The sequence below is a fragment of the Heloderma suspectum genome, chromosome 4, assembly GCF_057233095.1.
Source record: "Heloderma suspectum isolate Gila_16-S chromosome 4, 16-S_ref, whole genome shotgun sequence".
Taxonomy (NCBI): domain Eukaryota; kingdom Metazoa; phylum Chordata; class Lepidosauria; order Squamata; family Helodermatidae; genus Heloderma; species Heloderma suspectum.
This window is the reverse complement of record NC_139461.1, coordinates 9,832,722-9,845,782: the sequence shown is the minus strand read 5'-3', so window position 1 is coordinate 9,845,782 and position 13,061 is coordinate 9,832,722. Positions and strand designations below refer to the sequence as shown.

Here is a 13,061-nt window from a genome sequence, read left to right as displayed (position 1 = left end):
AAGCCCATCTAGCAAAAATGCAGAGCGGGAGAAGCGTGGAGGTGAAGATCACATCTGCACTCCTCCCGCTCTGCATAGGATGCCCGTCATCCTCCAAGTTCAGAGACTGACAGGCATACAGATAGGATTATGCCCTAAGGGTTCATTCCTATGTACGTATGTTTAGGCAGAAAAAAAGGCCTACAATTACCAGAATGCCCTGGCTAGCACGCGACTTTTAGGATTGCTTTTCTGTCTAAACATGCATAGGATTACGCCCTAAGAGAAAAGGGCAAATTTAAATAATTGATTTCAATCAAGTTTCTCCAGAAATATTTCATACTATTTTCAACCACGATGCATACTAACTGCATAATCTAATCACTAAAACTTGTTTATTTCCACGTAAAGAGAGCATTTACGCCTCTTTCCAATGCTCATAACAGTGCTGCTGCTTTTGATTTTACTTTTGCTGCTTTTCATATGTTGCTTGCATAATTCAGCTGCATTACTCCAACCTTAAAACAATTAAGGGCTCAATTCTAGGCAAGTTCAGACAGAAAAAACTCCCAGCATTCCCCAGCCAGCATGCCACATTTTTTGTAGGACTTTTTTTTCTGTTTAAACATCCATAGAATTGCACCCTAAGTAACTCACACTCTTCTTTTATCTTGTTTTCTTTTCGCTCAAGAAAGCCTGTGTGTCCTTGCACAGGTGCCTCTGTCTACTTGAGACAATTCAGTGTCCAGAACTTTTCTAAGAAGGAGGGATGGCAGGCAGATACTGGGAAGGGCAGTTTATTTTTATAAGATGGAAAGGAAATGTCTGCTTGCTTGCAGAGTAAATATCTATACTCTGAGAAATGAGCAAATGGCAAAGCTCAGGTAAAGATAATAATAGTAAAGATCCTCCTAGACAGCTACTCCCGGGTGGAATCTCCGCGAGCCACATGATTGGACTGTGCAACACAAGCCAGAGAACTGCTGAAAAGCAATACAAGGGGGCCGTCGGCTCTGCAACAGCCCCATCTTTTAGGCCCAATATATGAAAGCAGAGAAGCATCCTTCTAGTAGAGGGTTCAGGGTGATAATTAATATTTAGTTATTTTAAGATTAATAGGCTGCTTTCCTGCTCCCAAAGCGCCCTCAAAGCAATGTACAGTGCAGGAGGGGAAAAAAATTGTAACATTAAGCACTAAGATAAAGGCCAAATTCACATGGAACAGTAAACCATTGTTTTGTGTTATGAAAACGAGCCACAGTTTCATTCTGGTTTATTTCAACTAAGCAGAGTTCAAACAGATCAGTTCCCCAAGTGCGGACACAATGCAGGACGCGTAGTCAGTTCAGAAGTGAAAGCGGAAACTTTTGATCTGTTTCTCATAACCGCTGCGGAGGAAAGAGAAGAGCACACAAGCCAGAGCCTTGTGAAGGTTCATCCTTGTAATACTATAATGCAATTTAGTATTTGCTACACCATGCAACAATAAGTAAACCACACACACCCCGATAATACAAGCGTGAAACCATGAATGCGACATGTCAGGGATCCTCAAAGCTGCCTGGAGTGCCATTTTTCTTGGTAGAAAGGCAGGGTACAATCAGCCAATCAATCAATCAATCGCAAATCAACAGTAAGATCAATATAAAAGCAATAATGTAACACAGCATAAATGTATAAACAACAACAAGATGTTTATTCATTCATCGCATTTCTCCAGCGCCCAATCCCCAACGCTCTCTGGGCGGTCCAGAATAAGGGCTACAGCACAAAAGGAAAAGGCGGCGCGTGGCAGTGGGGGTGGCAGCTATCACGGGTCTACTAATACACACGAGCCCTCCCCTCTGAAAGGCTCGGCGAGGAGGGCGCTTTGGACCTCGGCAGAATCAAACCACGCTGCCCTCAACGATTCATCAGGCGACGCTCGGGCAGCCTTCAACTCCCCCCCCCCCCAACAACACACGCACCCCTGGTGCCCGCTAGACTCTTGGACTGCAACTCCCAGCATGCCTCATCATTGGCCCACGCTGGCTAGGGGCTGATGGCAGCTGGAGTCCAAAATATCTGCGGAGGGTGGAAAGCTGGAGCACGCACTCCGCTGGGCCACCCTTCTCCCAGCCCCTCTGCCAGCCCCACGGCAAAGGCAGACACATCCCCGGCCTCTACCCCGCGGCAAATGGCTCCTCTCTTGCACTGGCAGGCGAGTGCTCCCGCGGGACGCCGCTCTTGGCCCCCCACGACCTCCGCCTCCCCCTTTCTGGCCTGGGGAGAGAGGGGGGGGGGACCCCCGGGCCATGACTCACGCAAGCACCCCCCCCCTTGCAAAGGGCTCCACTGCGCGCGCAGCTCCTCACCTGCCCCAGGGGCGCGAGCGCGCGACGGAGTTTGGGAGCAGCCCTGGCGGGAAGGCGACGCCCTGCGCGTGCGCGGAGCGGCGGGGGCAAAACAGAGGGGCAACGCCGCGGGCAACCGCCCTGGCCCGCCCCGTCCCAGCTGCGCGGCGTCTCATTGGCTGTAGTTCGCGGCCTCTGCGCTCGCTCCGGGAAAGGGGGCGGGCGGAACTACGACGGCCAGCATGCAGCGCGCGGGGGGAAGAGGGCGCCTCGCCCAATACGGCCCCGGGCGGCTCCCTCCGCAGGCGCGCCGCCGGGGGTTTCATTCATAAAACTATCGTTAACGGCGGCAATAATGAAGGGTGCTTTATTAATAAAGGGGCTTTACGCAGAGCCGCGTCGACGTTGCAACTATGCTACACACATTTGGAAATTGTACCAGGTATGAAGATTCAGCATCCTGATCATTTTTGCTTACATGCTTTTTTTTTGCTTTTTTTTTTTTAAGATACCAAGTTTCTAGCCCTTATGACAGCAAATCGAGCCTCGAAAGTGAGAAAAGTCGCTGACTGGTGAAGTCTCAGAAGCCAGTGCTGGATTCTGACTTGCCAGGGGGCTGAGGCTTCAGTGCCCTGCGTAATATTACTTAATATATGCCAACATTTGGGCAGCTTGCAATTTCAGGTTGTAATTTCTTTCCTTGGAGTGTAGCCACACCCTTCGGCTCATAAGCTGATGTGTCAGCTCCCACTGATCTACAGGATAGACTGGGGAAATTTAATAAAATTAAATAAAGGGGTTAATAAAGGGGCTTTATTAAGCAGACCACGTAGCTGCAAATGTGTGCCGTTTGGTTTTAATTTTTGTGAACCGCCCAGAGAGCTTCGGCTATTGGGCGGTATAGAAATGCAATGCAATGCAATGCAATGCAATGCAATGAAAAAATAAATAAATAAATAAATAAATGCCAAAACCAAATATAAAACTATATAAAAAAATACAAGTTAACCCACTAAGGGCACAACCCTGTGCATGTTCAGACATGGAAAAGGCCTGCAACCCTTAGAGTACTTGGCTTCAATTCATGTTAAATCTCTTCTTTTTAAACATTATTTATTTAAATGTTATTACTTTGGAAATGTGGTGAAATACTAATTAAAATTAGTTCTGTCTTTTGGACATTTTTTTCTATTATGATCTTTAATGTTTATTATTATTATTATTAAATAGCTTTCAGGAAACTTTACACAAGGCACCGTAGGGTGCAATCCTATGTATGTTTAGACAGGGGGAAAAAAGTCCTACAGCTCCCAGCATTCCCCAGCCAGAATGGGTGGCTGGGGAATGCCTGGAGTGGTAGGACTTCTTTTCTGTGCAGAGGATTTTGCCCTTAGAAAAATATAAAAATGATTTTAAAAAACCCAAAAGAAAATGAATAACAGACAATACAAGCAATACAAAACAGCAGAGGCAAAACGTTTTTTAGCTCCAAGGCAGCATGTCTGGGATTAAAATGTCTCCGAAACTGCTTTCCTAATTAAAAAGGGCTTATTAGGGAGGAGGAGGAAAGCTATGGCCAACCTAGACAGCATAGTAAGAAGCAGAGACATCACCTTGCCGACAAAGGTCCGTCTAATCAAAGCTATGGTTTTCCCAGTAGTAATGTATGGCTGTGAGAGCTGGACTATAAGGAAGGCTGAGCGCCGAAGAATTGATGCTTTCGAACTGTGGTGCTGGAGAAGACTCTTACAAGTCCCCTGGACTGCAAGGAGGTCAAATCAGTCCATCCTAAAGGAAATCAACCCTGAGTGCTCCTTGGAAGGACAGATACTGAAGCTGAAGCTCCAATATTTTGGCCACCTAATGCGAAGAGAAAACTCTCTGGAAAAGACCCTGATGCTGGGAAAGACTGAAGGCAAAAGGAGAAGGGGACGGCAGAGGATGAGATGGCTGGATAGCATCACGGATGCAATGAATATGAACTTGAGCACGCTCCGGGAGAGAGCGCAGGACAGGAAGGCCTGGCGTGCTATGGTCCATGGGGTCACGAAGAGTCGGACACGACTGAACGACTGAACAACAACAACAACAAAAAGTTTTGTTGTAATAAAGATTTGGTTGCCTCTGCCTTCTCTGTCATGCTGCTTTTTGAAAGGTTCTTCATGGTGCCTGTGCTGGTATATTTTTTTTAAAAAATAGGGGTGACATGGTATAGGTGTACAAAATTATGCCTGGTGTGGAGAATGTGGATAGGGAGACATTTTTTCTCCCTCTCTCAAAATACTAGAACCCGGAGTCATCCTATGAAACTGAATGGTGGGAGATTCAGGAGAGAGAAAAGGAAAGACTTCTTCACACAGAGCAGAGTTAAACTATGGAATTTGCTACCACAATTTTAGCCAATTTGGATGGCTTCAAAAGGGGGTTGGACAAATTCCTGGAGGAGGAGGCTATCAATGGCTACTAGTCCTGATGCCTCTATGCTACCTCCAGTATCAGAGGCAGTAGGCCTATGCACACCAGTTGTTGGGGAACATGGGTGGGAGGGTGCTGTTGCACTCATGCCCCGCTTGTGGGTTCCTGGTCAACAGCTAGTTTGCTACTATGTGAATAGAATGCTGGACTAGATGGACCCTTGGTCTGACCCAGCAGGGCTCTTCTTATGTTCTTAGGTTTTCTCTGGCCTTCTTTGTTGTAGCTCCCACTTCTTTTATATGTCCCAATTTTCCTTATCATGAAACTCAAGGGTATGTGTGTAAGCTTACTAGAAAGTCTCCTATCCAGATAATATATTCTGATATCCTGTATGATAAATTCACTGGCACCATTCAAAAAGCATTATATCAGCTTTCCTGGCTGGGGGTGCTGGGAAGAGTTAATTGTATAAATGTCAGCCCATGGAAGTTAAGTGTGATGTATCCATGAGGAATGTTTTGTTTTGTTTGCAGGGGGGGTATAGGGATAAACTTGAACTCAAGCCCAAGTTTAAGGTTTATCCACCTCACCAGCTGTTCAAAAAGTCTCAGCTCAACCAGCCACTCTTTCCCAGCCTCACCCGAAGTATGATTGGGCTTTATAAGGAGGAGGGGATGGACCATAAAGCCCATCTGAGCTCTTTGGAGGAAAGCTGGGATTAAAATGGAATCAGTTCACCAAAAAAACCCTTTCAGTGTAACTTGTTGCGTTCAGGGCTTTCCATGTTCACTCTAGCTGCAAAACGCTGGGAAATTACAACTGTTGAGGACCATGCCCTGACTTGATGCATTCTTTAGGCAATATGGTATCCTATGCCATGGTTATTCCAGCTTCACCACTACCTTGGAGCTGCATGGTGTATCTGGTAAATCCCAGATTTGTCTGTTCACTGGAAGAGACACATGGAGTCTATGCAACGGAAACTACATCCCATGTTACGAGTACCCAACTGGCAACCAATACTAGCCACATAGAAGGATAGAGGTGGAAGGGGCCTTGGGGTCCAACCCCCTGCTCAGAAGCCACTAGTAAAGCATAACTCCTTACTCCTCCTGTACATCTCCCCCACAGCCGTTTAGAGAGTTTTGTAATCCTAATCCTGAAACAAAAATCCTGTACAGCAGGTTAATATTTCCTCATACTGCATAATGAGCAAAATAGCTGAGAGTGGAAGGGGAGAGAGAGAGAGAGAGAGAGAAATAGTGTCTTGGAGGGAGCAATCCTATGGCTGCTAGTCAGCAGCTAGACGGACACAGGATATCTGGTTTTCCGGGAACCGACCTCAGAGCCTGTGTTCCCCCCTTCTGCACTGACCCCCCCCCTTCTGCACTGCCTCGCAGGCAGCGTGGAACAGCTCTGCACTCAAAGAGGAGTGCAGAGCAGCCAAAATGAGGCATTCTGGGGCAGGGAGAGCGGAAATGCCTGTACGACACATCTAGTGTATTGTATGGCAGCCTCCTCCCCTGCTCTGCCCTCCCGCGGCTCGACAGCCACAATCAGCTGTCTAGCCAAAAATACAGGGCAGGAGGAGTACAGAGGGAATGATCCCCTCCATGCTTCTCTTGCCCTGCATGGGATAGGCGGTCGCCTCCGAGTTTGGAGACAGCCGTCTATCTGAATAGGATTGTGCCCTCAAGTCCTTTTTTGAGTTTATGGTGCAGGAAGGATTCAAACTTTGGATTGCACAGGCTACTGAACCGCACTGTATAACTCTATGCAAACCGAAAGAAATATCAGCCATATATCAGAACTGAGGTTAGGGCAGAGCAAATATTGCAGCCTTAATTTGTGTTACTGGCCACTTAGTAAAAAGAATTGCCATTTATTTAAGTAATTAGGTAACACAGCAATCTTATGGCCCCTAGACAGCATCGGGAGGGGGGGGGGGCATAGGATTGTTCAGATTCCTGGATCCGAGGTCGGAGACTGCGCTCCGACCTTGGACCCAGGAGTCTGAGCTCCCCTCGCAGCCAGTGTTGAGAGAACCATGCTGGCTGCCTCTCCAAGGCTGCAAGCATTACCTCAGGGAGGAGGGGAAAACGGCGATTCTATGGGCACGAAGGGGAGGGGAATGAGGAAGCGGGGATATGAGATCTCCCCAGCCCTCCCAGCCTCCTTCCCTCCCCCTCCGCAGAGCCCTAGCTAGATGGGCAAAAATGCCCATCCAGCAAAAATGCAGAGCGGGAGAAACACAGAGCCAAAGATCAGCTCTGTGCTCCTCCTACTCTGCATAGGATGCCTGCCAGCCTCCAAATTTGGAGGCTGACAGGCATCTGGATAGGATTGTTCCCTAAGGCAAGGCAATGCATATAAAGGATTCTGAATAACTGCACATACTTCATGTAGTAAATATTTCTCTTTCTAAACTCTCATTGTAATCTTGATCAGAATGTCACCCTCATGCTTCTGACTCCAATAAGGCCACGGCAAACTTTTGTTTCCTAAAGTGAGGCATCAGTGGACAGCTTAGCAGACAATGGGAACTGCCTTTTAGGGATATTTTTGAAAGTGTCCTTTAAATGACATTTTGTTTGAACAAGGACGGTTTGACAATCTGTCCGCTTGTTAGGGAATTCAACATCTCACATCCACAGGGCTTGCCAAAAAGTTTTAAAAGGGCCGAGGGCCACCTAAACCTCCATAAACATCCCATTTTTACAACCTCCCAAGCCACCACCAGAACATTTTCTGTGTCTTTTTGTGGCATTGGTAAATCATTTCTCACCACTGCTTCAAAGGAAGCCACCTTAGGGGCAAAGGTGCCATAAACATGCATTGACATCAAAATGCTGTTGTCTTCTTTCCACTCTGCACTTTCCCCATTATAGCTTCCCATTAAGCACTAATAGCATCTGCCAGGATGTTCAGGGGGCTTTCTCTTCCATATCAAGCGATAGCATTAACAGCCCTTATGAAATGTTCAGGTGGGAGGGCTTTGCAGGTACCTGTCGGGGGGAAAAATTAATTGGACCAGATCAGTTTGGTGTGATTTATTTTAGTTTGCATTGCCATATCATTATATTAGCAATCAGATTCCAAACAATATTTCATGATTGCAAGACCCACTGAGGGAACATATTTTGTTGTTGTTTATTCGGTCAGTCGCTTCTGACTCTTCGTGACTTCATGGACCAGCCCATGCCAGAGCTTCCTGTTGGCCATCGCCACCCCCAGCTCCCCCAAGGTCAAGTCTGTCACCTCCAGAATATCATCCATCCATCTTGCCCTTGGTCAGCCCCTCTTTCTTTTGCCTTCCACTTTCCCTAGCATCAGCATCTTCTCCAGGGTATCCTGTCTTCTCATTATGTGGCCAAAGTACTTCAGTTTTGCCTTTATATATAGATCCTAAAGATGAGCTAAAGTGAGGTGGGGCGCAGAGCTTTCACAAATTATTTTGGAAGCAATGTTAAGCACTTGATTTTTCAGTGGTTGCTCTGAAAGGCAGCAGTGGTGTTTACTGATTGGCTGGGATTCCCATATGATCAGTGCAGAATGCACTGCCCTCGCCATTAGCTGGAAAGTCTCTATTATGCCTCCCAGCAACAGAGGAAAGAGCCTTCTCAGGGGTACTACCTGGATTGTGAAACCCTCCACCTGTGCTGGGAGTGGGGCCAGGGGGAGATTTGTGATGTTCTATTTATGGTGATGATCATGATGATGTCAAGCACCTAACCCTTCAGGCCACCACTGCTTTTTGGTCTTCTTTGTCAAGTTGTAATATTATGGTCTTCATTTTTAACTATAAGAATACAAGAAGAGCCATGCTGGATCAGACCAAAGGCCTATCTCATCCAGCATTTGGATCCCACAATGGCCAATGAGATCCCATTTGGGAAACCCCCAAGTAGGACCTGAGTGCAAAAGCACCCTCTCACTCATGTTCCCCAGCAACTGGTATAAAGAAGCATACTACCTCAGATACTGGAGTTAATATAAAGCCCTCATGATGAGTAGCCACTGATAACCTTTTCCTCCAGGAATTCCTCCAACCCTCTTCTAAAGCCATCCAAGTTGGTGAAATCACTACATTTTGTGGTAGCAAATTCCATAGTTTGACTATGCACTGTGTGAAGAAGTCCTTCCTTTTGTCTGTCCTGAATCTCCCACCATACTCAGTTTCAGTTGGGTGACCTTCGTTCTAGTATTATGAGAGGGGGAGGAAAAATGTCTTCTTATCCAGTCTTTCAGCATCATGCAGAAGTTTATGCACCTCTATCATGCACACTGCACATTCCTCGCCTTTTTTTGGTAAGTGAAAAAAACATGAAACATTGTAAGATTTCCTCGTGGGGATTTGCTCCTGTCCCCTGATCATTTTGGTGTGGCTTTTCTGAAACTTTTATAGTGCTAAGGTATCCTTCTTGAAGTAATGGTTTGAGTTAATTTGTAATGGATTTATTATATTGTTTTACATTTGATCTAAGCTGTCTTGAGTGTGTTTCTTTTGAGAAAGAAAGTGTGAGATACAAGTGATCTAAATACATACATGCATAAATTGCTCATCGCCAGCAAGCAATGGATTTTTTTTTTAAATTAAGGCGTTATCCTCACAGAATCGGGGCTTCTCCGCAATGTTTTTTTTTTCTAATTCAGGCATGATCTTCGAAGCTTCACAACTTTGAATCTTCGAAGATCATGCCTGAATTAGAAAAAAAAACCATCACAGAGAAGCCCCGATTCTGTGAGGATAATGCCTTAATTTAAAAAAAAAAAAAAACATCCAGAGCAGGGGATAGGAGGGGGTAAAACTTAATCTCATTTGACGGGATAGAACAACCCCCTGCTCAGTGCAGGAAGCCTGATTCCCAGGAGGTCGCCCATCCAACTACTGACCGGGGCTGACCCCACTTAGCATCCAAGATCAGACAAGCTTGCGCACATCCAGCCCTTTGCTTGTTGCTGATGAAACGGGGGCTGCTGAGGAAGCTATGCGATCAGTAGCCGGAAGAAGACATGGGGCCGTCAAGAGCTGTGATTGGACAAGAGGGAAATACAAACACCACTGCATATGGACAGGCAGGGGAGGGGACTATGATTAGATATGGTAGCGAAGGCAGATAATCAGAGCACGTTAAGGGGAAATACCGGGATATTAGGGTATTGAAAGCGGGAGCACAGAAGTGGGAAATTCCGGTTCCAATTCACGGCGGCTCCTGCGTAGTGTGAAAGGCGGGCGGTGAAACCTCATTGGAAGCGAAAAAAGGCAGTAAGTGTAGATCCAGCCTAAGATTGTTGTGAAACTTTAAGAATTTGTTGTGCCTCTGTCTGGGATGGTTTTAAGTAGAGTGAATTTTCTGTCCGCCATCAGATACTCACCCTATATTATCAGCATGGGGTGGGGGAAGGGCGCATGTTGCCCAGTTAATGGAAGAGGAAAGTTGGGCGTTGATGTGGTGAGAGGGGAGAGAAGGAAGAGCGGAGAAGAAGGGAGCCATGGCTGACAGAGGGGGAAGTGCAAGACAGTCTCCAGGAGACGAAGAACAAAGCCTATCAATTATAATTACTTTAAAGGTGTCTGTGAGATTGAAGCCTGCAGTACCATATTCAGTCACCACACGGCAGACTTTCTTAACCAGCAGATAGTTTTCCGATTCATACACTTTGCAGACAGGTATGTAAGGCTTTGTTGTATCAAATGAAGAACTCTTCCCAACCTGTGCAAAGCTGGGCCTGTTTGCTAGGTTGGCCTTATTTATCCTCTTTTTTCATGATACATTTCCTCATTTGGGGAGATGCATAACTGGCCACCTTACTCCCCCCCCCCACTCCATGTACAGAAGATGACCAGACTGGGAGTTAAACCTTATTTCACCCTTGGTAATGAGGTAAGGTGTCCGTGGACAGCAGGATCACTTAGGGGTTCTAGGAGGGGCTGCATGGCCCACAAAGCTCTGTGTCCTCCAACACCTCATGGCTGGTTCTCACCTCTCAGCATCTGCTCTCTCAAGTGACCACCTCACTCTGCCTAATGGTAAATACGGTCTTGGTGTCTTGACAAAATGCTGCCAAAAATAAGCTTAATTTGATCATAGAAACAGCTGTATGAAGATTATTTGGGGGCGAGGTTTGATCAAGGTGCAGGTGCCTAACAATGAAACACAAAGCACTCTTGATGATGCAAACATACATCTGAGATGAACGTGCAAAAAATAATTTGGGCAAGCTGAGGGGTGGCACAAACCATTACTAGAAGAGCAAGGACTTTGCTACACACATGAAATGCACACTAGCCAGGACAGCAATCTTTTTGGACCTGAGGGCAACGTATGATGCTGGGTGGTGGGTTGGGACACACCCGCACCAACATGCAAACACAGATACAGACACAAATACATACACACACACGTTTCACCCCACCAGCTCTAAATCTCCCCTCCCCTGCCAGCTGAGATCTGGTGATCAGGTGCTGGGGAGAGGGAGTTTAAATACTTTCCCCCTTGCCTCAGTGATTCTGGTTCTAGATCCCTGCTTCTCCACCATTATTAGCAGTGGGGAAATAGTGATCTCTGCATGGGAGGGTATCACTGGGGACGGACGGACGATAGAGAGCAGGGGCAAGGTTAACACTGCCCTAGAAAGCCAGTCAGCTGTGCTGTGGGGACTCCAGCCAGCAAGCCATGGCTTGCTTGCTTTTTATTTATTTATTTATTTATTATTTATTTATTTATTTATTTATTTATTTCATTTCTATACCTCCCAATAGCCGAAGCTCTCTGTAAACAGGCTTGTTTACCTGTTCTTTATAGCAAAGGTGAGGAAGATTTTTTTTCCTGTTAAGGGATGCATTCCCTCAGGGCTGATCTGTTGGGGGCATGTGCTGGCAGTGAGTGGGGCTGAGGCCAGTAAATGGCAGCCCACCTTACCTTTCTCTCCTCCCCCAGGCTGCAAGAGGAGGGACAGACGGTCTTGCCAGGGGTATGAACCAATTGCTTGCAAAGGGCTCCTGAAATTAGGTCACGGGCCAGAGGAAATTAGGACAAGAGCCATATTAAGGCAGGTTGTCCACTCCTGCCTTAAACCCTAGGCCAATATAGACTTTTTGAGAGAGATGTGTCCACGCTGCCAAAATGTTCCCTTGACCCTTCCAGTTGCTACACTAGGTTTTGCGGCCAACCCCCAACGCAGGAGTGCCCAACCATTTGGGGTTGGTGGGGACATCTGGAATTTTGAGAATGTTATGAGTGCTCTTGCGAAATGGCTTCCACAAGGGGGCATCATGAAATGGCTGCTATGATTGTTGGACTTGATGGTCTTGCTGGCTGGAGTCCCCACTGGCCTTCCAGGCCAGTGTTAACCTTGCCCCTGCCCTCCACCCCCTGACCCCAGTGATACCCATCAATTGTTGAACTCGATGGTCTTGTAGGCCCCTTCCAACCCTACTATTCTGTGATTCTATGGTTGTCATGGCCTGTCACAAAACACCCATTTCCCAAACTATGACGTAGAGCAGAAGTCCCCAATCTTTGTGTATTGGTGGGCACACTTGGAACTTTGAGAGAGCCTTGTGGGATGCTCTTGCAAAATAGCTGCCATGAGGGGGCTTAGCTAGGCATAAAATGGTTGCCGTTCTCATCATTGCCAGTCACAAAGCACCCATTCCCCAGAAGGCAAAGTGGTGAGACTAAAGGAAAAGTAACTTGCCCAAGAATCTAAGTACAAGGCCGAGGTGGGATCTGAGCACCAAAGCACAAAACCAGTCTTTTGAATCCAGATAAAGATGGCACTGGGGGGAAGCGCTTTGCTTTGCAGCATGCCAGTGTCCGAGTTTTAAAAAATCATTAATTTTTAAGAAATCTTTAGAAACAACATACGAATGAGGATAGGCAGGAAGCCTGGTGGGCACCAGCAGAGGTCTCTGTGGGCACACTGCATGTGATGTGGTTGTTTAGGTAATCCTCACCCAACAAAAGGCATGATAATGTTCTTTCACATGCAGCCCCCACGCCAATCACACACAACTTAGGTAGCTCATGGAAGCCAAGAGTATATTCATTTAAAGAAAAGCAGAGTGAACTTCTTCGTCATGTTTAATTGCTGTTGGCAAGAGTTTCACCTTGGCTTTCATACTTTGTCTATATCACCTCCATAATGTTCTGTGACTGTATTGTATCATCCTGTTATTTCCCTCCACCTCTAATAAAGTGTAAAGATGTGGGAGAAATTTATTTGGCTTGCATTTTAAGTAATGATGGGAGAATTGACCCCAGGTGAATCAGTAATTTACTCAGAAAGTAACCAATTTGTCCACGTGAGCTTGGATGAAAGTTCCTCTTC

General features: G+C 46.4%; 1 protein-coding gene across 30 annotated transcripts in view; it reads right to left on the bottom strand.

Annotated features, from left to right (window-relative positions):
• Positions 1-2,407, bottom strand: part of TSNARE1 (t-SNARE domain containing 1) — a 579,510-nt gene extending 577,103 nt beyond the window's left edge. For all 30 annotated transcript variants that reach the window (XM_084848631.1, XM_084848635.1, XM_084848636.1 and 27 more), the window contains exon 1: positions 2,334-2,407. The gene's annotated coding sequence lies outside the window, so the exon portion shown is untranslated. The remainder of the gene's footprint in view (positions 1-2,333) is intronic.
• Positions 2,408-13,061: the final 10,654 nt, after the last annotated feature.